Here is a 22,708-nt window from a genome sequence, read left to right as displayed (position 1 = left end):
CCTCTTGGCTCATGGGCCATCACTCAATCACTGAGCCACACTGTCCAGACAGCCAAGATTTTTTTTTAAAAGAGCACTCTAGGTACAAAGGATGGAGGCCAATACTTTCTTTTTCCTTACAATGATCAGTTCCTCTCCATCCCAATGTCTAATATCTGCTATATCCATATCAACATTGTGAGGATGGCTGTTAGGGGCAGAACAGAAACCTCCCTGCTTTCAGGATGACACAAATAAGTAGATTGACTCTATCTGGGACAGAGGTGGAGGTGAGAACAACGTGGATCTAAAAATACTGATTTGAATAATTTTCCTTTCTCTCTCTTTCTAAAAACAGGTTATTGATTTTTTTAGAAAGAAAGGAGGGGAAAGGGAGAGAGAGAGAGAGAGGGAGGGAGAGAGAGAGAGAGAGAGAGAGAGAGAGAGAGAGAGAGAGAGAGAGAGAGAGAGAGGGAGGAAGAGAGGGAGAGGGAGAGGGAGAGGGAGAGGGAGAGGGAGAGGGAGAGAGAGAGAGAGAGAGAAACATTGATGTGAGAGATCCCCAGCATGTGCCCTTAACAGGAATTCAAATTGGCAACCTCCTGATGCATGGGATGAGGGCAGTTTTCCTTTAAAGGTAAATTCATTCTCCATGCTAACTCTGGCTGAAGAGTCCGGGGGAGTGCTCTGACTGGCTCAGCATGATCCCTTGTTTAGTTCTGAACCAATGAGACAGGCAGTATTGGGAGTAGGTGGTGAAACAGAGTTCTCTAATTGGCTGATCTATAGGGTGGTGGGTCTGGGATATATAATAAGGCATCTTGATTGGCAGCCTCCCCATGATCCCAGGAGAGGGAAGAGAGTTCTCCAAAGGAAGCTAGGTGGCCATGGAAGACAACCTTGCTGGGAAGACAAGAGCAATTTATTGCACAACTTCAATGGCCGCCATTCTCACCGAGTCTCATAGACACACATATCCTCTTTCTTGCATAAAATTCCAAAAATGTCATCTCAGCTACCCAGTGTTAATATATAGTAAAACAGACTTACCCAACCCCAATAGGAGGCACCTCAACATCCAAGGGACTCCACCTGTCTCCTTTTCGGTATCTCTGGGTGACGTGTCTTCCTCTGCTTTAGTCTGGATATGGCATATGTGGAACTGTCAATCTAAGATAGAATAATAAATTTATTTACCTCCAAGTCATAGACTTCAATTATATGTATCCACACAGTATATGTTGGTCAGCTATACACACAGGAGGGCCTGCTTGCCAAGAAAATAGGACATGGACATCCAAATCGGAAAGCTACAAACTAGATGCAGTCGTTTGCCTTGACTGACTAACACCTTCCGGCCTCAGTAGTGTCAGGACAGAGGTTCACTATGGGAGACGGATACCACGTGACCTGCCGGTGAGGGGTGAGGGGGAGTACCCACGGTGGAGACCGGGTCACTACTTTTGGTTTGCTTATAAATGAGAGCGCATTCGAATCACAGCACCAGCACCCACTCTCACTTGTATTCATATTAACTCATATTGGAAGCACACACAACTGGTTTACCAAGCCTATAATTTCAAGGAGACAACAGCATAAGGGCAGGCTAAGAGAAAAAAGTATTAGCATGTTTTAAATGGACTTTTCTTTTGGGGAGGGGGTGGGTAGTTTGATGTGTTTTGACATGGGTAGCGACTTGTGTAACCATGACTATAATCAGGTTTCAGAACACCTCCATCACCCCACAGAACTCCTTGGGGCTACCCCCCTTTCAGCCCCATCCCCTCCCACCCTAAGTAAGCATTGGAACGGGGTCTGCCAGTGGGGAGCAGTGAACCCAGTGAGGACTGAAGACCTGTGGGCTTAGAGACCCAGCAGGTCAAGGTGGAGGCAGACATTATTTCAACCTCAACCCAAGACTGAGCTAGAATAGCAAATACATTTCAATCAGTATGCTAACTGGGACCAACTGTCTGGAAAGCTGAGTGGAGAAGAGCTCCAAGGCATATCAGGGATCAGTTGAAGAGTGCAGGGGTTGATTCGTGGTGTCTTTCTTGGGCACCGGCTACAGAGAGATGGCCCTTGTACTGGGAGGTATTGTTAGCATAAGGGCTGGATTGCTGACCATGAGAAGATGGAGAGGGACTAACGGAATGTTAGAGAGAATTCCCAGTCCAGGGACACTCCACCTTTGAGATATATATATTGAGAGGGCACGGTGGGGTGAGAGGGCAGGGGGCGGGGGTGAGAGGGCAGGGTGGGGTGGGGCCAGCTCCCGGTAACTGGACCCTAGCCCTAACCCAACCAATCAGGTCAACCAAGGTAGTGGCACCGCCCCCCCCCCCCATAAAACCCATTGATACGTTAAATTCTTTCTCTCTCCCGCCATGCCGTTGCCCGTGTAAGTGGGACCCAGCTTGGACTAGTCCGAAATAAATACAGGCTTTCTGCAGTTGCATTGGATTCAGCTCCCTGGTAGTCTTTGGGGTTTATGATACTTGGGCACAACATATATCTTCATTTAATTGTGCTCAGAAACAATTACCAGCCCTGATTGGGTTGGGGCACCTCTGACAGGCAACAAATTGATAAGTCTCTCTCACATCAGTGTTTCTCCCCCTCTCTCCCTCCCTTCCACTTTCTCTAAAAAAAATCAATGGGAAAAAAAATATCCTCAGTGATGATTAATGCCTGTATAAAGTCTTGGGGGAGGCAGAGAATTAAAGTAGAAGAAAATCCAACTAAGTTTTGTGTGTCTGGGTTTTTATGTAAGTACTTAGAAACCCCAGATTGATTGTCATCTGAAGCTATCCCAGAGGACTTCAAACACAGCAATACTGAAAGGAAGCAGGTTAAACATCAAAGAGAAAATTAGGAAACAACTTGATGACCCAACAGTAGGAGACCAGGCTGTCCCGAGGCCAGGCCTACAGAGGGGCAGCCGGGGGAATGGAGGGCCTGAAGGAACTGATTGGGGTGGTGGTTGCACAACTCTCAAAGTGCATTAAAACTCAGAATGGACACACAATCATGAAAAAAAAAACCCAAAACATTAAACTCTAAAAATGATTCTGTAGAACTTTGTCAAATGCAATGCACACACCTCTGGTTATACACAAGATGAAAGACAACCATACACAGATGAACATTTACATTGCATTAGCTATGTGTTCATATTAACTCTTACTGGAAGCATATACAACTGGTTTACCAAGCCTATAATTTCAAGGAGACAATAGCATAAGGTTAGGCTAAGAGAAGAAAGTGGGAGTGACTCTAAAGGAAAATACTAAATCAAACAGTTGACTGTGTTAGGCATGTATGGCAAAATTTGAGGTGGGGTACTCGAATAAGGTTGGAGAAATATTGTTCAAAGGCCCACTCTCACGCAGTTTATAATCAGGTGGGTGCAGAAAAACACTTAGGAATCAGAAAAGGATTTCCTGCAGCAATAAAGAATTTAAAACATGGGTTATTGAACATATATTCAGGACAAGGTCATTTGTGTAGAAGGGCACAGTTATGCAGAGAAAACTGAGTGGGAAGATATGCAGGGTAAGTACTGGTTACCGCTGCATGATGAGATTATGGGTGACTTTTGTTATAGTGGTTTACCTTCTCTAGCATTTTATAGAACGATACATATTCATTTGCAGTGAATTTTCTTTATAAGCTGTTTTTCACCCAACTTTACCTAGGACCTAAATATTTGCTTATCCTACAGTTTATACTTAACTGTCCTAAATAGCAGTACCAACCTGACCACCAACTATGTATTGATGGGGCCTACCTCAGAGTGACCTAGTACATACATAACTACTTCAACAAGAAACGTTCACAGGTGTGCCACCCAAAATTATCTCGTTTGTACCACCCGTGGGATGGGTACCACCATTTAGAAATACTTAAGCACACAGATTCTAAGCTTCCTCTCAGGTTTGCTCTTCCACAATTGTTAACGGAACGTTAAAAACAATGCAAAAAAGCAGGAAAGACAGAAAGGAAAAACCCCTGATGCTGTAGTGAGATCAGCAAGACGAAAACAAAATAAGAATTAAAAAAAAAAATCAGTAAAAGTGCAGCGTGGTTTCTGGATTGGGCCCCGGACAGCAGCAGCACACCAGTGGGCACTCTGCTCCTCCGTTCGGACACATGTCCCGTGGCCTTGGTGTGTAAGATGCTACAATGAGGGGAAACTGGGTGAAGAGCATGTGGGAACTCTCAGTACTATCTCTGTAGCCTTTCTGTTACGTTAAAATTATTCCAGAATATAAAATTTATTTTAAAAAGATAACTTCACAGCTTGGAATGAGCTTTTTTGCTTTTAAGTTTCTGTTGCTGTCATTAACAACAGCCACGAAAGGGAGGACATTGAGAATTTCCCTAAGCAGCCGGACAGCCTTGGGATCAGGCAGCTATTAAAATGTTAAGTTTATGTAGCCCCAACACCTAACACAGAGATCCTCCAACTCAGAGAGTGGTTTTGAGACCCCTCCCCGCCCCTTAGCGCCCCTCCCCCCACCTCTTAGGAGACTGTAAAGGCTTTATAGCCACTGCAGAAATTCTCCTTGGCATCCAGGGCTTGGGGATGTTCCCGTGAGCCAATCTATGCATATGGATCAGGGACCGATGACCCTACTTGTGTTTCCAGAAATGTGAGGGGGCCTACGTCCCAAGGAGAGGATGCAGTCTCTTTGAAATCTGACCCTTTGAAAGTTGGGCTGCTGGACATTAATAAGGAAGAATGGAAAGTGCAGATCAATAAGACTCGCTGGGAATAAAACACGCATTAGCATAGATTATTCCCCATAACCAAGACGGATGCCTTTTTAAACCAAACCAGAGCACAGAGGTGCATCTTGTAGACGAGCTGCCACTAGCAAATTGCAGAGAGAAAGACGGACAGACTCGGGGGCAGGGGAAGTGGACAAACCCAACTGCAGAACTCCAAAGAGATGGAGGGAAATGAAATCACCCCGCGAGTTCTATGGAGGATTCTACCAGCCCTGGGCTTCGGTTCATTAGGCATGCATTTGAAATTTAACTACTGTATTTTCGGGCATTTAAGACGACACTGTGTTCTAGTAAAAAGCCTGCTCAGATTAGCCAGAGTCAGAGAGGCGGTCTATTAAAAAAAGAACTGATGTTGCCTCGGAAGTGGGGGGGTAGTCTTATACAGCGAATATAGGCATAAACCTATGTTTTAACTGGAAAATTAGGGGGTCGTCTTAAACGCCGGAAAATACGGTATGTCCCAGGGACAATGCCTTTTTGCAGCATGGCCAGGAGTTTGCCCAATAGGAGCCTGAACGTTCATTAACAGGAGGACATGAGAACTCATCAAATAGCAGGCTGAGGGCTCCCTGTTCTTACACAGCCAAAGACTTCTGTGGAATTCCAATCCTTTACCCGACACACCCGAGTCTAGGACTGTGTTTACTCAAACACCCTCCTCTCCTTTAAAATTTTATTTGTAATTAGTGATTACTCATTGCAAAGCCGCTTTGGGCGATGTTAATATCCTTGTCTGTGCTGCTATTTTTAAGAACTGCAACAATGGTATTTTTGTTGGTGCAACAGTTTAATATTAAAATATTTGTAAAATGAGAAGAATGGGTGGCTTGAGATATTCCCAGATGCATAAATATTTTGAATCAAATATGCACCTCTTTATATCTCATGGAGACAATGATTTTCCCAGCATCCTGCAGGGAGACCGTGGCCTCTCCAGGGAGCTTCTGAGTGTCCTGGTGACAGGACACTAGCTCTCCCCGGAGTAAGTGGGAGGGGGTAGGCCGGCAGCCACATGTCTTTTTTAAAAAGTAGAATAACACCTTCTATTACATGTATTGTGGCAACTGACATGACTGATCTGGTCCATATCATCTCAATTACTTTTCCCACCACATAGTTTTTCTTTTATTAAGATAAATTCACTTACCATAAAATTCACCCTTTTAAAGTGCACAATTCAGTGGGCTTTTTAAAAAACTATTTGCACCAAGTTGTACAATCACCACCACTATCTAACTCCAGACCCCTGGCTTTTATGACATGGCGTGGAAGTCACACACCACCATTTCTGCCACGTCCGGTTGGCTAACAGGGCGCCAGCCTTGTTTACTGTGGCAGGAAGAGTCTGCACTGGGGACCATCCTGGAGGCTGGTGGCCACAGCACTTGATTCGTTTTGGATGAAGGGATGATTTTGTTAACTGAAAGGGGATGAAACCGGAGACTGGAAGAGACTGCCCCCTCCGCATGGTTAAAGTCAGTGGCGATTCTGTCGGCCTGTCAGCAGCATTCAACTCAGCTCACGCTCCCGGGAACATCGGGGCGTCCAGACCTCGCACCTGCCTGGTTTCCTCCCAGTCGCAGGTGACCGCTCAGTCTCTCCGGCTGGGTCTGCCTCACCTTCCACTGTCTCGCGTGGCAGACCTGGCCCTTCCTCTCCTCGGCCGGCACTCCCTCTGATCACGGCATCCCTAAGCCACTCTGGCTTTAAACACCCCGAGGCCGCTAACGAAGCACCGGCTCCCGCCTGTTCCCATGTACACACTCAAAACCGGACTCCTGGGCTCCTCGCCTGCTGTCCTACGGGATTCCCAGCTTGTCAGTGGCAGCTCTGTTCCGCCACTCAGCAAAACACAAACAAAATCTAGGGGCTTCTTTAATCCTTTTTCTCTGCTGTCCCCGTGCAATCAACCATCCGTCTCCAACTTCCAAGATGCTCCGAGTCGGACCATTCTCTCCCTCTCCATTGCTTCCACCCGGTCCAAGTCTGAGATGGTGGTGGCTTCCCAGCCGCTCCTCAGACCCACCGTGTCGGTCTACACAGAGCGGGTGAGGGGTCCTGTGAGGATGGCCAGGCTGGTCCGCTCAAGTCAGGAGAATTCTGCATCCTCACAACCCTGACCACAGCTTCCCCGGTCCCCCTGGTGGGCTCCTCCAGCCACACTGGCCTCCTCTCCCCACAACTCCCAGGCATGACCCCGCCTCGGGGCCTTGGCCCTGGCTGTCCCTCCGCCTGAAACACTTTCCCCCAGATATCCCTCCCTCCCTGGCTCTCTTCTCCCTTCAAGTCACCCTCCCCGTGACCTTCGCTGACCTCTGGATATAAAACGGGAACCCCTACAACCAATCCTGTTCCCCTCTTAACTGTTTATCCACAGCCTTTGTTTTCTTTATTTTTATTGTTGACACTATCTCAGATGGTCCCATTTCCCCCCACTTTGCCCCCCTCCCTTCAACCCCTTCCCTCCGGCCGTCACCACTGCTTCTGTGTCCATGGCGTGTGCATATGTGTTCTTTGGCTAATCCTTCCACCATTTTTCTTTCTTTCTCTTTTTTTTTTTTTTTTAAATAATATATTTTATTGATTTTGTACAGAGAGGAAGGGAGAGAGATAGCGAGTTAGAAACATCGATGAGAGAGAGTCATTGATCAGCTGCCTCCTGCACACCCCCTACTGGGGATCTGCCCGCAACCAAAGTACATGCCATTGACCGGAATCGAACCCGGAACCCTTCAGTCCCCAAGCCGACGCTCTATCCGTTGAGCCAAACGAGTACCGGCTCCTTCCACCATTATTCATCCAGTTCCCCAACTCCCCTCCCCTCTGACCACTGTCAGACTGTTCCCATCCACAGCTCTACAGCTCTCTAACACATGTGTTTTACTTAGATTATGTTGTATATTGTCTGTCTCTCTCTCCTCGCCCCCCAGGGTGAGTGCCAGGAGACTGCCTCATTCACTGCTCTATCTCTCACTAGAATCGTGTCTAGCACATGGAGCGCTCAATCAGTATCTGCTGAATAAGTGATACCTGTCCACTCCTATCTGTTCCATCTCCCTCAGTACTCAGAGAAAGGGACCGTGTCTGTCAGCTGCTCCTGTGCCTGCGTAACGACTGTCCGATACGTTTTGCTGGGTGCTTCTCCGTGGCTTCTGCCACCCTCTCTGCACCCTGGGGAGTGTGAGGGGCCAACTAGAAAGTTCAGTCCTCCTGCCCTTGGCCCCAGCCACTCCCAGGATGGAAGGACCTCCCATCTGTCAAAAGCCCCGTGATCTGAATCCTTGTTGTGAGGGCACCCGAGTTTTAAATGTTAGCAATTCATCTAACATTTTCCAAGACCAGCTCTGTTTCCTTCCAGTCAAACCGCCGCAGCCCGTGGTGGCTGAGCTCCGCCGCAGCTTATGTAGCTCACGTCTTCCCGTCTAGGGTGGCTCAAGCGACCCCTGACACCTCCCACTGACCTCCCAGGCGACACAGATCAGGCTCACCGCTGGCCGCCACAGGGCTCCGTGCGGAAGGAGGAAAACCCACCATCCCAGAAAAGGTTGGCAGGAAATTAAGCTGACAAGGGAAAAAAGTCATGAGCTGTTGGCCAAATACTAGTAATTCCGCTTAATCTCCAGGAAACGACTGTCCAAGCATGAGGAGGGTGCTGGGACATGCAGGAAGCCTGGCCGCAGCAGGCCGGCAGGGCAGAAGCAAGTCCTTACGGCAGGTGACGGCCCAGGACACACAACCTGCCGTATGATAGGCCCGGGAATAAATGTTGATGTGGGGGTGGAGGCAGCTAACGATGAATAGAGTGGACAAGCACCCCCAAATTAGGATGAGCCCACAGTTATCTCTGAGCATATAACCAGTAGCTGTCAGGATCACAAATCACTCCCATTTTTCTAGAATTTTCTGAATATAAACATTCTATATATACACAGAATAACACACATACATTTTGTATAAATTATATACATAATACATGACAGCAAAGTATGCAAATTTTTGGATGAGGACGCATATGTAAGACCTTAATCAATAAAGACATTTTTTTAAAAAGTATGCAAATTGTCTCTCAACCAGGAATTCTTCTGGGAGTTCAACTAGGGGGTGGGGCCAGCAGGGGGAAGGGAGGGAGTACCTGGTTGGCGATTGGCAGCTGGCAGCTGCTAGGGACCCTACCAGTGTCCTAATTTTGTGCACTGGGCCTCTAGTAGTTTGTATATATAATTGTGACTATATATAATTATATAAAATATATTCTTTATATATACTTTAATTCAAGTGTGTGATATATTATTAAACCTGTGTGATATGTGATGTGTTAACAGTATGCAGCTATAAATTATAGCTTTTACAGATCAAAAAGAAAAAAAAAATCTAAAAAGCAATGCACTATTGCCCTGGCCAGCATGCCCAATGGTTAGAGCACCAATCCACACGCTGAAGGATCTCCAGTTCGATTCCTGGTCAAGAGCATGTGCCTGGGTTGCATGTTTGATCCCTGAACCCTTTAGGGGCGTGTGTGGGAGGCAACCAATTTATGTGTCTCTCTCATATCAATATTTTTCTCTCTCTCTGCTCTCCCTTCCACTTTCTCTAAAAATTAATGGAAAAAATATCTTCAGGTGAGGATTAACAACAACAACCAAAAAAAAAAAAGGCTATACAACATGATTATGCTAGTCAGAAGCAATTTAAAAAACACCAATTCACATGTACTGTGGTCCAGTGATGATACAAAAGTCAAAAGTTGTATAAAATCTTCCTGAAGAAGGAATATAGGGTGGGGCAAAAGTAGGTTTACAGTTGTGAGTTTGTGAACATATTATTATTGTGTTGTTATTTATTAATTATTGTATTATTTTCCACATGAACAAGTCTATGCTTTGAATACTCACACTGTAGCCCTACTTTTGCCCCACCCTTATGAACAGGCAACCGGCCAGAGCTCTCCAAAAACTTAATGTCCTGGGGCGGGAGGATGGTTGCTCTGGGTTTTAAAAGGGACACAGGACATGTAACACACACATGTAACACCTGGTCCTTCATTGGATCCTGGTTTAATAAACTGGCTGTAAAGGATATTTTGGGGAAACTGGGATTATGCATACATAATTATAAATATACCCCCTCCCTATGGTTTTAGAGACACAACCTGAGTGATTCAGGGACAAAAATTCATTATATCTATAATTTTACATATGTGAAGAAAAATAAATGACTGATGAAGCAAACATGGCAACATGTCAGCAATGATTACAGCTAGACAGTGGGTGCACGTGTAGAGATACACATTGCTCTCTGTACCTTTCTTCATGCTTGAAAATTTTCATAATGAAAAGTAAAAACAGAACAAAGAAGGTTCAGGAGCTTATAAGAAATATTAAGTAGCATACTGGTACCTAATTTACTCATTTGTATTATAAATAAGAGCGATTAAAAGAGCACAGGAAATGCCCAGCTGGCGCGGATCAGTGGTTGAGTGTCAACCTATGAACCAGGAGGTCATGGTTCGATTCCAGATCAGGGCACATGCCCAGGTTGCAGGCTTGATCCCCAGTGTGGGGTGTGCAGGAGGCAGCCGGTCAATGATTCTCTCTCATCATTGATGTTTCTATCTCTCTCTCCCTCTCCCTTCCTTTCTGAAATAAATAACAATATATATTTTTAAAAAGGGGCATAGGAATAGGCCCTGGCTGAGTAGCTCAATTGGTCAGAGTGTCCTCTTGATACACCAAGGTTGCAGGCTCCATTCCTGGTCAGCGCACATACAAGAACCAGCCAATGAATGCATAAATACATGGAACACCAAATCGATGTTTCTCTCTCAGTCTCTTTTTCTCCCTTTCTCTCTCTAAAAAATCAATAAAATAAAAAAGTGTATAAGGAACACTATTGCTTCAGTTTTACGGTGTTTCCCTGAGTATGACTTCAGTTGAAAATAGTGTCAAAAGTGCACATTTTAGCCAAAACTGGTTTGGCTCAGTGGATAGAGCGTCGGCTTGAGGACTGAAGGGTCCCGGGTTCGATTCCGGTCAAGGGCATGTACCTTGGTTGCGGGCACATCCCCAGTAGGGGGTGTGCAAGAGGCAGCTGATCGATGACTCTCTCTCATCGATGCTTCTAACTCTCTATCTCTTTCCCTTCCTCTCTGTACAAAATCAATAAAATATATTTTTTTTTTTTAAAAGTGCACATTTTAGCCCTTTTGTGATGGCGAAGAAGAGCTGAATGGCTTCCGGGATCACCCAGAGAGAGCACCTGTGGCCACTGTCTTCCTTTCCCTTCATTTCACCTGACGACGATTCTTCCAGAACACATGAATGTTCTTGGTGACCCACCCAACTTCTCATAAATCCTGTTTATTTTTCAAATCAGGAGTGGGCAGGTGAGTTGAGAGGTCAGAGATGAGGCAGATGAACCAGTTAGGCCATTTCTGTTAGTTCAATGACCAGATTCCACTGTGTCGTCTGTGGTGTCAATAGTTAACTTCCCAGGCGGAGCCTTCCACAGGGAGCATGACTTAAGGGAGTAGAAGTATAACCGGAGGGTTTTCCCCCCTCTCTTTGCCTTTTCTCCAAGTTTTCTAATAGCCTGCCGAAACTTATCATTTGAAGCTACACCTCAATACTAAAGCTGGGAAGACGGTGTTGGTGAAGAAGCAGGAGACACCAGACATGGAGTTAATTTCCTTCCTGATGAAGGAATTTTTGCAAAAAGCCAAGACCATGGATGCAACACTTGGGCGTGTATACAACCAAATACCTTAGTGCAGAATCAAACACCCCCACTTCACCCTCAGGTCTGGGAGTCATAACTATTGGGAACAGACTCAAATGTGAAAATGCAAACAGAGTTCCTTGAAACACCAAAACATTCCCAAAAGCTTCTAAGACAGGCTCTGGTCTCATGTCCACCCACACGTACCCACGAGAGAAAGAGCCCATGGAGATGGGTATTGGCAAAGAAACTTAGTGCTGACCTTTTTAATTCTCAAGTCACTATAACTGCTGACAAAGACGGGTGGCATTAAACATCACCAAGAGCCATATTGATTAAAGATCGAACTTCTGGCCTATCTCTGTTTATCAGGTTCCAGCTGGCTGGCAGGGTAGCCCTGTCCATCAAGACAGCTCTGCTTAACTTATAACGGTGCTGTTTTAGGTACTGTTTGTCCCAGGCTTCAATGATAACGCCTACAATGCATGTCTACATAGTATTAGTATTGGTCATGGTCTTCTTGACAGTAAAGTTGAGCCGTGTCTATTCACGAGTCCCAGCTGGTAGGATTCACAAATCCCAAGATCAAATTGTCCTTGAAGCAACCTGCTCAGGCCCACAGATATCCAACCCCAGGTTCCTGCTCCTCATTCAGTGCTCCCATCACCTGGTGGCTCCCTCCATGCTCACTGGTGCTCAGCATCCTGTTTGGTTCAGGCAAGACCACAGTAACTAACTGCCAACAGAGACCTGAGCAATGGCTGGCCTCAGTATGAGATGAAGAATGAAAGGCAGCCTGGGCTCACCGTTCCAATTCACAGGACAGGAAGACATTATCTGTAGCCATCCTTGCTTCAGCAATAGCTGTTTCTGTGAAACGGTAGAGTCAAGTCATAGCAAAATAGGACGCTCTCTCACGCTGTGGGCACACCCACGGCACCTGTGCTTTGGGTCCTCCCGCTCGGTCACTGGCCCTCTGGTAGGCAGGAAGAGACCTTTTGTTCTTTCAAAGTTAAAGTTTGAGAAATGTGATCACCTGGCTCTCATTCACTCAACGCCAGCCCTCAACGCCAGCTTTCACTGTGGGCTGACTTCCTCAGTGCCTGCGCGGTATCCGGCATCTGGGAGGGATGTCTTGTGAGCCTAAAGAAAACGCTCTCTGGGTCTTTATTTTTAATTTTTTTAAAAATATTTTAATTGGCCGAGACTGGTTTGGCTCAATGGATAGAGCGTCGGCTTGGGGACTGAGGGGTCCCGGGTTCGATTCCGGTCAAGGGCATGGTTGCGGGCATGTCCCCAGTGGGGGGTGTGCAGGAGGCAGCTGATCGATGACTCTCTCTCTCATTGAGGTTTCTGACTCTCTGTCTCTCTCCCTTCCTCTCTGTACAAAATCAATAAAATATATTTTTAAAAAAATATTTTAATTGATTTCAGAGAGGAAGGAAGAGGGAGAAAGAGAAACATCCATGATGAGAGAGAATCATGGTGGATTGGCTGCCTCCTCCAAGTCCCCCATTGGGAATCGAGCCCACAACCCTGAGCATGTGCCCTTGACCTGAATCGAACCTGGGACCTTTCAGTTCGCAGGCCGACGCTCTATCCATTGAGCCAAACCGGCTCGGGCTCTCTGTGTCTTTAAAGAGCTGTGTGTCTCCCCTACATGGTAAAGTCATACATGCTCGCTGCACACGATTCCAGAACATACACCTGTGTAAATAGGAAGGAATTCAGCCAGAGATGACCAGTAGGTCTCGCTCCCGCTTTTGGTGAGTGTGTGTGCCTGCTACATCTGCAGGGTTACAGCGTGGTTCCAGGCCAGGCCTTCTCAGCCTTTTCTGGGCCCTGGACCCCTTTGAAATGCTGATGACACCCAGGGGCCCCTGCTCAGAGTTGTTTTCAAATGCACAAATGTAAGCACACAGGAAGTCAATGAGGTTGAAATACAATGATCAAAATACTTTAACAATTTTGTGACATAGTAGCACATGTGCTTCTTTGTGAATTACTTTAACGACAACATCTCATGATGGGTCTAAGGACTCCTTAACTTCAAAGTAGTGACACGCGGAAGTGAAGGCTGTCACCATGGTAACGGGAAATATCTCCTCGTGGTGATAGTCATTGGTTTGCTGTGGTTTGTTGCTTACATTTGTAATTGAAGGAATGCTAAATTTTAGTTAGCAGGCAGTGAAAAGAAAGTCCCCCATCCAGGTTCACCATAAAATCTACCCATCCAGGTTCACCATAAAATCTACCCATGAGTCACAGGTGAGAACTGCTCTAGTCGGGACTCCCTGCATGTGCATCCAGCTTTGCCATTTCCCAGCTGTGTGGCCACGAGCAAGTTACTCACCTTCTCTGGGCTTGCTTCCCTACTGCAAATGGACACAGAAATAGCATCTGTCTCTTAGGCTTATTGTGCGTATGGAGATGCCCAAGAAGAGTGTGATCTAAGGACAAAAGGCTCAGAAAACTGAATGTTTCTTTAATTCATTTGGTCGCCAAAGCTCACCTGATAGGAACTCATGTGGTGCTAAAACTTGACCTCGGTTGACACAAGACTCTCTGTGTGAATGTTTATGCTTTCTTGCTGCAGGAATATCAATGTGTGTTGTGACCGGGTGCTGTTCCGGACCCTGACAGATATATGGCTTATGCATGTATTTCCTTTTCTCCATCGAAAGAGCTAGAATCCCAACCCCTGCCTGCCACCGCTGGGCCTGTACCTCCTGTGCTTGAAATGCCTCCTTTCTTCTTTATCTGCACTTCAAACTCATTATCTCATTTTATGCTCGTCAGGTAGGGGAGGCACGATCATCTCCATTTAGTTAATGGGGAAATCGAGGCATGGGTTCCCAGGTTGTTAGGCAGCTTGCCCAGACTCCTAAAGGCATTGGATTAGACCTTTAGCGTATGGACAGACCCAGTACGATGGGGCCTGCCGACACCAGAGGCTCCCTAGGAATTAGTGACATACAGGGGTATTGTCGACTCTTTTTAAAAGTCAAGATGCTGCCCTAGCAGGTTTGGCTCAGCGGATAGAACATCTGCCTGTGGACCAAAGGGCCCCGGGTTCGGTTCTGGTCAAGGGCAGGTACCTTACTTGCTGGCTCCTCCCTGGTTCTGGCCCTAGCCCTGGTCGGGGTTCGCAAAGGAGGCAACCAATCGATGTGTTTCTCTCACATTGATATTTTTTTCGGCCTTCCCCTCTCTCTTCCACTCTCTCTCTCTCTAAAAACAAACAAATAAACAAACAAACAAACAAACCATCAATGGAAAAATACCCTCGGATAAGGATAAAAAAGTAAAAATAAAATAAAAATCAGTGAAATCCTTCTCAGGGTCTTGTTAAAGATGAGCAGCAAAATAGTGATCAAAGCCAGTGCTGACTGGGCAGCTACTGTGGGCCAGGTGTGTGTGACCTCATTTAGCCAGGACGCTGGTTCTATTTTTGTCTCCATTTTACACAGGAAGAAACTGAGACCCAGAGCGGTTAAGTAGCGGCTCCAGGTCACACAGCCCGTGGGTGGCAGGGCCAGGATTTCAACCTGGCGCTGTCCAGTGAGCCAGAACCCTCGCTGACTAGTTCTTTCCTCCACGTTTCTCTCCATATGAAGGTTTTGTTCTCTTTTGCAAAACCCCATCTCATTCTACGAACCTTCTCAAAGGCTTTGACCTAAAAGAAGAAAGCAGCAGTCATTCTAATGGGTGCTGATCCTCAGATACAATCAGAGTTATGAGCAAAGAATTATGTTCAAAGGTTTTAGCATGCCATTATGCAAAAGAGAGTGAGAGATTTAAAAAAAAAAAAAAAAACACAAATGTTGTGCATTTCTTTTTTTTTTTTTTATAGGTAATCTTTTTTATTTTTATTTTTTATTTTATTGATATTTTCCAGAGAGGAAGGGAGAAGGATAGAGAGCTAGAAACATCGATGAGAGAGAAACATCAACCAGCTGCCTCTTGCACACCCCCTACTGGGGATGTGCCCGCAACCAACGTACATGCCCCTGACCGTAATCGAACCTGGGACCTCCCAGTCCGCAGGCCAACACTCTATCCACTGAGCCAAACCGGTTTTGGCTTCTTTTTTTTTTTTTTTTAATTACTTTATTGATTTTTTACAGAGAGGAAGAGAGAGGGATAGAGAGTTAGAAACATCGATGAGTGAGAGACATCAATCAGCTGCCTCTTGCACAATCCCTACTGGGGATGTGCCCACAACCAAGGTACATGCCCTTGACCGGAATCGAACCCAGGACCTTTCAGTCCATAGGCCGACGCTCTATCCACTGAGCCAAACCAGTTTTGCCTGTTGTGCATTTCTTATGAGAAAATATTATGCAACATAACAATGGAATTGTTAAATAACGTATTCTAAGGAAGTGTTCATAATAAATGGCAGGTTTTAAAAAGGGGATTAAAATCTGTGTGTAGACCATTAGCCTGCTTTTGGAAATAAAGTACCCACTTGCACATATGCCTATACCAGGAGCAAAGTGGAGTCCTCTGGTCAGATCAGACCCCCTGTTGGTTTTGGGACGGCCTACTAGCCAAGAATGGTTTTCACATCTTAAAATGCAAAGTGTTAAAAAAGACTATTCAGTCTTTTGGCCGGAGTGTTGCTTGAGGGGTTGCGGACACTGCCCTGGGCCCACACAGCCTAGAATATGTACCATCTGGCTCTTTCCAGAAGGAATTTGCTGACTCCTGGCATATACGAAACAGGCACTCTGTGGCTGCCTTGGACCCATGGAAAAATCCAGAATAATCTCCCCCTCTCAAGGTCCGCTGAGCAGCAACCTTCATTCTGTCAGCCTCCTATCAAATTCCCCTTTGCCTGTACCATGATAAGGGCACGGGTCCTACTTGGGAAGGACACACCTTTGGGAGGGCTTGGAGGCCTAAGGCGAGAGCTGTGTCTCCAAATCCAGTAGGCTATAATATTTTACAGCTTTATTTTTTATTAAATCCTGAAAGGACCCTGAAATATTCATGCCATTATCTCCATTTTACATAGGACAGTGGTTGGCAAACTGAGGCTCTCGAGACACATGCGGCTCTTTGGGCCCTTGAGTGTGGCTCTTCCACAAAATACCACGGCCTGGGTGAGTCTATGTTGAAGAAGTGGCGTTAGAAGAAGTTTAAGTTTAAAAAAATGTGGCTCTCAAAGGAAATTTCAGTCGTTGCACTGTTGATATTTGGGTCTGTGGACTAATGAGTGTGCCGACCACTGGCATAGGGAGACTCTGAGGCTCAGACAAGCAAAGTGGCTGACCCAGGATCACACAGCTACAGGGTCAGGGTTAGGACTGAGCCCAAGTCTGTGGGACTCAAAGCTTGGGTTTCAAACCAGACTTAGCTTGGCTATCGGTGACCCACGAGGGACAACCGCTTCTCCTCAGTGGCTGCACCAGAAAGCTACGGAAACCTGAGGTAATTCAACTGCTCGGCCACGTCGGTTTCAGAGTGAAAATAAAGGCAGAGCAAGCTTCTAAAGACCTGGGTTCGAATCCCACTTTAGGCAAATGATGTCAGCTCCCTGGGCCTCAGCCAGCTTCTCCTGGGAATGAACCCGCTCCATCCGGAGTGCTTGCACCCTTCACACAGCAAACATCTGTCTAGCTCTCCAAGGTGCCGGGCTCCGCTCTAGAAATTTCTAAAGCACTCCACAAGGGTGGAGGAGATCACTTCATCGGAACCATGCACATAACTTTGCCATTAAGTTACATAAATAAGAAGAAGAATGGCAGGTGTTACCCAGGGCTTACTGAGTGCCAGGCCCTGTGCCGTGAGCTTGGCAAATTCATCCTGACAGCCGGACTTCCAAAGAAAGTGCAAACTTCCCTGCCCCTTACTCAAGTGTGGGTCTGTCCTTCGTAAAACCCCAACCCGAGAGCCAAACAGCTCCTGACCATAGGAAGAACCGCCAGGCTTCGGGGAGGCGAGAGACGCCTGGCTGGACAGTAATCCTCCCATTTCCGTCCCAGCGTTGGGCCTTTGATCTTCCGCTCACAGATGCCAGGGCTGCCCACACGTCGCAGGAATGGCTAAGTGAGCTTCTGTCCCCCGAAAGTGAAGGGTGCAGACACGCAGCCCTGCCCTCACGCCAATGAGCTGCCATCACACCGTGAGCTGTGAACGCTGGAGGCCGCTCACTTCGGATCCACCTGCCTTCCGCAGGAGGAGGTTTTGCGCCTGCTCTGTGCTCCTTGCAGAGGGCGAGGGGACCAGGACTGTGGTGACCAGCGTCTCCCTGGGGAGTAGCTCCTGTCCGCGGAGGACCACCGCCGGGACTCGCCACTTGGTGTGTTAGTTGCCTCTCAGAATGAATTTATAACAAAAACAAAACAAAACCCCAAACCACTGAGTTTTAGAAGTTTCTGGACCTTGCTAACAAAACAGAGAAAGAGCTGAGATTTGTACCCTACAAACAGCCTCCCCGTAAATGGGGGGAAACCATCCCAATCCTTTAGGCCAGTGGTCGGCAAACTGTGGCTCTCGATCCACATGAGGCACTTTGGCCCCTTGAGTGTTCTAACGCCACTTCTTCAAAATAGACTCACCCCAGCTGAAAACTGACTTCTGCACATGGGCCACGAAGTTTCAATCGCACTGTCGGTGCATGCCCGCACGTGGTATTTTGTGGAAGAGCCACACTCATGGGCCCAAAGAGCTGCATGTGGCTCGCGAGCCACGGTTTGCCGACCACTGCTCTAGAGTAGGGGTGTCGAACTCAATCAGAGAAGGGGCCAAAACCTAAAATCCAGCCTAAATCGCGGGCCAAATGGTTTACTGAACAGTCATAAACTGACAATGTCATAAACTGACAGCGGAGTGCAGTGATGACAGCGCGGTGCGGGCCACATTGCAAGGCCTGGCGGGCTGGATTTGGCCCGCGGGCCTTGTGTTTGACACATGTGCTCTAGAGGGTTAATGTTAAAACATAGCAGAGAAATCTGTCTGCGTTCATTTAAAGACATCGATGGTCTACCAACAAGTCTCATTTATGGCTTACGGCAGAGATAGGATGAAGCAATTTGGGCATAACAACCTAACATGGCTGAGTTTGAAACTAGCGGTTTAATTAAAATAGGATTTGAACCAGTGACTAAGAAGTACTAATAAGTCTGAAAATGATGAATAGCAATAAAAATATGTAAAATGTGAATTTTTGGAATAAAAACCTATGAAACCTAGGGACTGCATTTTTAATGCTTTTCAGAGTCAAATACCAAGGATAAATAAGTGATAGAGAAACCAAGAAAAAGCTCTTGTATGTATACAATACCAAAAACGGATCACACATTGATAAGAGTTAGGCAATTACGTCTTATTTACACAAATAACACCATCGCAGAAGGAAGAGAGCTCACATTTCCTATCCGCCACCCATGCTTTTGTATTTTGAGATTTGGGCTCACCTATGTCGCTTCCCATTCATCTAAGCCTGTTAGACCTCCTTCATGTGTGAAAAATCCGGGACATTTTACAAACAAGTCGTTCGGGGGTGTGAGTCTGCTTCATAGACCTTTCCGTCCCTGACCAAATGCTACTTTCCCGACCTGTCTTTTGCATTTTGTTGTTCACCATAAAGTTATCATCTTTAATGAAAAAATGCCTGCTGAGGCGGCTGCGGGCCATTTGGTCCCCTCCCATCAGGGGAGGAAAAGAATAACACTGAGTCAGGCCGAAGGTTTTTATTATCACATCGTAAATGAGCAGTGGCATCTGTCAATACAAAGGGACTCAGAGGGCCCCGAGAGGAAGCTGTGGCAGGGGAGGCTGGCGAGTGACAAAATGGATTTTTATTAACCTCCTGGTCCTGCGTCTCTTTTCCCATTTTATTTTGCCTCATTCACTTGGCAGCATAATAATGCTATAAAAACACCCAAACAGGAAGCTGATAACCCTTAGGAACCTCCCGTTCCCGAAGAGCAGTAAGAGCTGGAGCCCCAGACCATCCTGATAACCGTCAGCACTTGTCTCCACCCCGTGCACTCCCCCAGAGGGCTGTGGGTCCTTCCCAGACGACACCTCTCTCTCACTGTTCGCCTGCGTGTTAACTCTCACCAAGTTTTCATATTTGGGCCATAAACATCTTTCATGGCACTGGTAAAATGGCCCAGGTGTTTATGAGCTGCAAGAAATGTTTATGCCAAATGCGTAAAAGCAGAGATGGGGGCGTTGGCAGTTCCCCTGCGCGGGGAGGGGGGCGGGCAGGGGAGCCGGGGGAGGTTGGGCTGGAAGTTGTTAAGGGGGAGGCCTCGTAAAAGCGTTTAGTCGAGGCTAACAGCCGAGCAGGTGTGCACACAGCACTCCGCCGGGGCGCCTGGAGGATGAGCAGAGGGTCCTGGTGGCTCCGAGAGGAAGCAGCTCCCGCTTGTGCATGGACCCGGCTCAGGCAACACCACGGCTCCGGCTCAGAAGCTCCAACCGTTTGGGCACAACACGTTTTCCAGAGTGTTAGGGCCTGGGCATGAGTGGGTTACTGCTTCCATGGAAAGTCATCAGTTACAATCTAGGCGTCTTACGGAGAGATGTCCATGATTTTCTTACAATAAGGCAGGTTTTAAAATCATATGCCGCTCAGAAGACCCTTTGTGAGTGTGGCTGCTGTTTTTAAAAATCCAGCATATACACAGTGAAAATCACCTAGGGAAATAGCCCACACATCACCCCGGGTTTGAATATGCTGCACTCTATTTCTGGACGGATGGTGTTTATTAAAAACAGCATTTGTGATCCAAGTAAATAAAATAAAGTGTCATAGAGCTACACCTTAGAGCATACTAAAGCCCCAGCTGGTGTGGCTCAGTTGGTTGGGCACCACCCCGTGTACTGAAAGGTTGCTGGTTTGATTCCTGGTCAGGGCACATGCCCAGGGTTGCCTGCTCAATCCTCAGTGGGGGCGTGCAGAGGCATCAATCGATGTTTCACTCTCACACTGATCTTTCTGTCTCTCCCTCTCCCTTCTTCTCTCTAAAAATAAATTTAAAAACTATATTTTAAACGTATGCATGTAAAACCTGGTGAAATCTTAGAAAGGTCTGGAGTTTTCTTTTACTATCAATTTCCTGGTTTTGATATTTCAATGGTTATGTGGGATGTCACCACTGGGGGAAGCTTGGGGGTGGCTACATTTCACTACTTTTTTTTTTTTTTTATACCTCTTGTGATCTAGAATAACTAAAGAAAAATAGTTTTGAAAGGGCATCTATTGTCCAGCCGACATGGCTCAGTGATTGAGCATAGACTCATGAACCAGGAGGTCACAGTTCCATTCCTGGTCAAAGCAGATGTCTGGGTTGTGGGCTCAATCCCCAGTGTGGGGGTGCAGAAGACAGCTAATCAATGATTCTCTCTCATCATTTATGTTTTTTAAAAAAATAGATTTTATTGATTTTTCACAGAGAGGAAGAGAGAGGGATAGTTAGTTAGAAACATCGATGAGAGAGAATCATCGATCAGCTGCCTCTTGCACACCCCCTACTGGAGATGTGCCCACAACCAAGGTACATGCCCTTGCCCGGAATCGAACCCGGGACCCTTCAGTCCGCAGGCCGACGCTCTATCCACTGAGCCAAACCGGTACCGGCTCATCATTTATGTTTCTGTCCCTCTCTCCCTCTCCCTTCCTCTCTCTGAAATAAATTAAAACAAATTAAAAATAATCTATATATATAAAAGCCTAAGCAACCATTTGACCAGTAATTATAATGTGCACTGACCACCAGGGGGCAGATGCTCAACGCACAAGCATGGAAACATGGAACAAGCTGATGAATCTCAGAGGAAAGGAGAGAGGGGGAAGGGGGGGAAGATATTAACCAAAGATCTTATATGCATACTAGAGGCCCGGTGCACAGATCCATGTACCAGTGGGGTCCCTCGGCCTGGCCTGTGGGAACCGGGCTGAAACTGGCAGTCTGACATCCCCCGGGGATTGCAAGAGGGACCCCCACCAGTGCACAAATCCATGCACCAAGCTTCTAGTAAAAAATAAAAGAGCATATATTAGTATGAAAATTTCAAAAACGATAAGCAACGTCATTATTGGTAAAATACACTCCATGACATACTGCTGGAAGTTAACGCTGCAGATGGCAGAGCAGAGTGTATACACGAAGGTATCTAGCAAACTGGCCCACATGTGCTCAGGGAAATGTGTGCCCACATGCTACTAGTGACTACCATTAGGTGGAAGCTTGGCATTTGGGAGGTACTTTTGCAAAGGCACTTTTTAAAAATATTGTGCTACACATCGCTTTTTCTTTATTTATTTAAAATATATTTCATTGACTTTTTACAAAGAGGAAGAGAGAGGGATAGAGAGTTAGAAACATTGATGAGAGAATCATTGAATAGCTGCCTCTTGCACACCCCCTACAGGGGATGTGTCTGCAACCAAGGTACATGCCCTTGACCAGAATCGAACCTGGGACCTTTCAGTCCGCAGGTCATTGCTCTATCCACTGAGCCAAACCGGCTTCAGCTGTACATCACTTTTTAAGCAATGTTTGTCATTTGTTTCATTGTACTTTTCTGAGGTTTATTCCCCCCAAACTTATAGATACACAAACATACACATAGGTGTGCATACATATTTAATTTTTGCCCTAGGCAAGTTCTTCACTTCTGCTTACTCTTTTGGGTAAGTCCTCATGAGCCCTTTCATCTGTGACCGTGGAAATAAAGACTTTCCCCATCATTTGGAACTGGCTGTAAGCCCTGTGGGGGGAAGGTTGGCCCGATATGCCACATCTGACCTCTAAGGCGAAGGAAATGAAAATATGCTGTGGACCTACTATGTGCAGACACTTTCATCCTTTATCTTATTTATTCCTCAAAACAACCCAATTAGCAGGTGGGGAAACTGAGGCACTGATTGGTCCTGGAGGTTCCACAGCTGGAAAGGCGGGGAGCTGGGCAAACCCAAAGAGTGTCGTTTCAGCATTTGGGCTCTCAACCACTGCCTTATACCGCTCCAGGATGGAAACTTCAAACGTCCTCATCATCGTTAAAATGACTTACAAGCCCTAGCCAGTTTGGCTCAATGGAGAGAGCGTTGGCCTGCGGACTCAAGGGCCCCAGGTTCGATTCTGGTCAAAGGCACATGCCTGGGTTGCAGGCTCGGTCCAACATGCAGGAGGCAGCCAATCAATGGTTCCCTCTGATCATTGATGTTTCTATCTCTCTCTTTCTCTCCTCTCCTTTCTGA

General features: G+C 46.5%; 1 long non-coding RNA gene across 1 annotated transcript in view; it reads right to left on the bottom strand.

The window, feature by feature from the left end:
- LOC311624151 overlaps positions 1–18,406 on the bottom strand; it is a 244,719-nt gene extending 226,313 nt beyond the window's left edge. The window contains exon 1 of the long non-coding RNA XR_014795262.1: positions 18,200–18,406. This is a non-coding gene — a long non-coding RNA (uncharacterized lncRNA). The remainder of the gene's footprint in view (positions 1–18,199) is intronic.
- Positions 18,407–22,708: the final 4,302 nt, after the last annotated feature.

Source organism: Pipistrellus hanaki (assembly GCF_964339955.1).
Source record: "Pipistrellus hanaki genome assembly, chromosome: 6".
Lineage (NCBI taxonomy): Eukaryota > Metazoa > Chordata > Mammalia > Chiroptera > Vespertilionidae > Pipistrellus > Pipistrellus hanaki.
The sequence above is the reverse complement of the archived record's forward strand: the minus strand, read 5'-3'. Positions and strand labels throughout refer to the sequence as shown.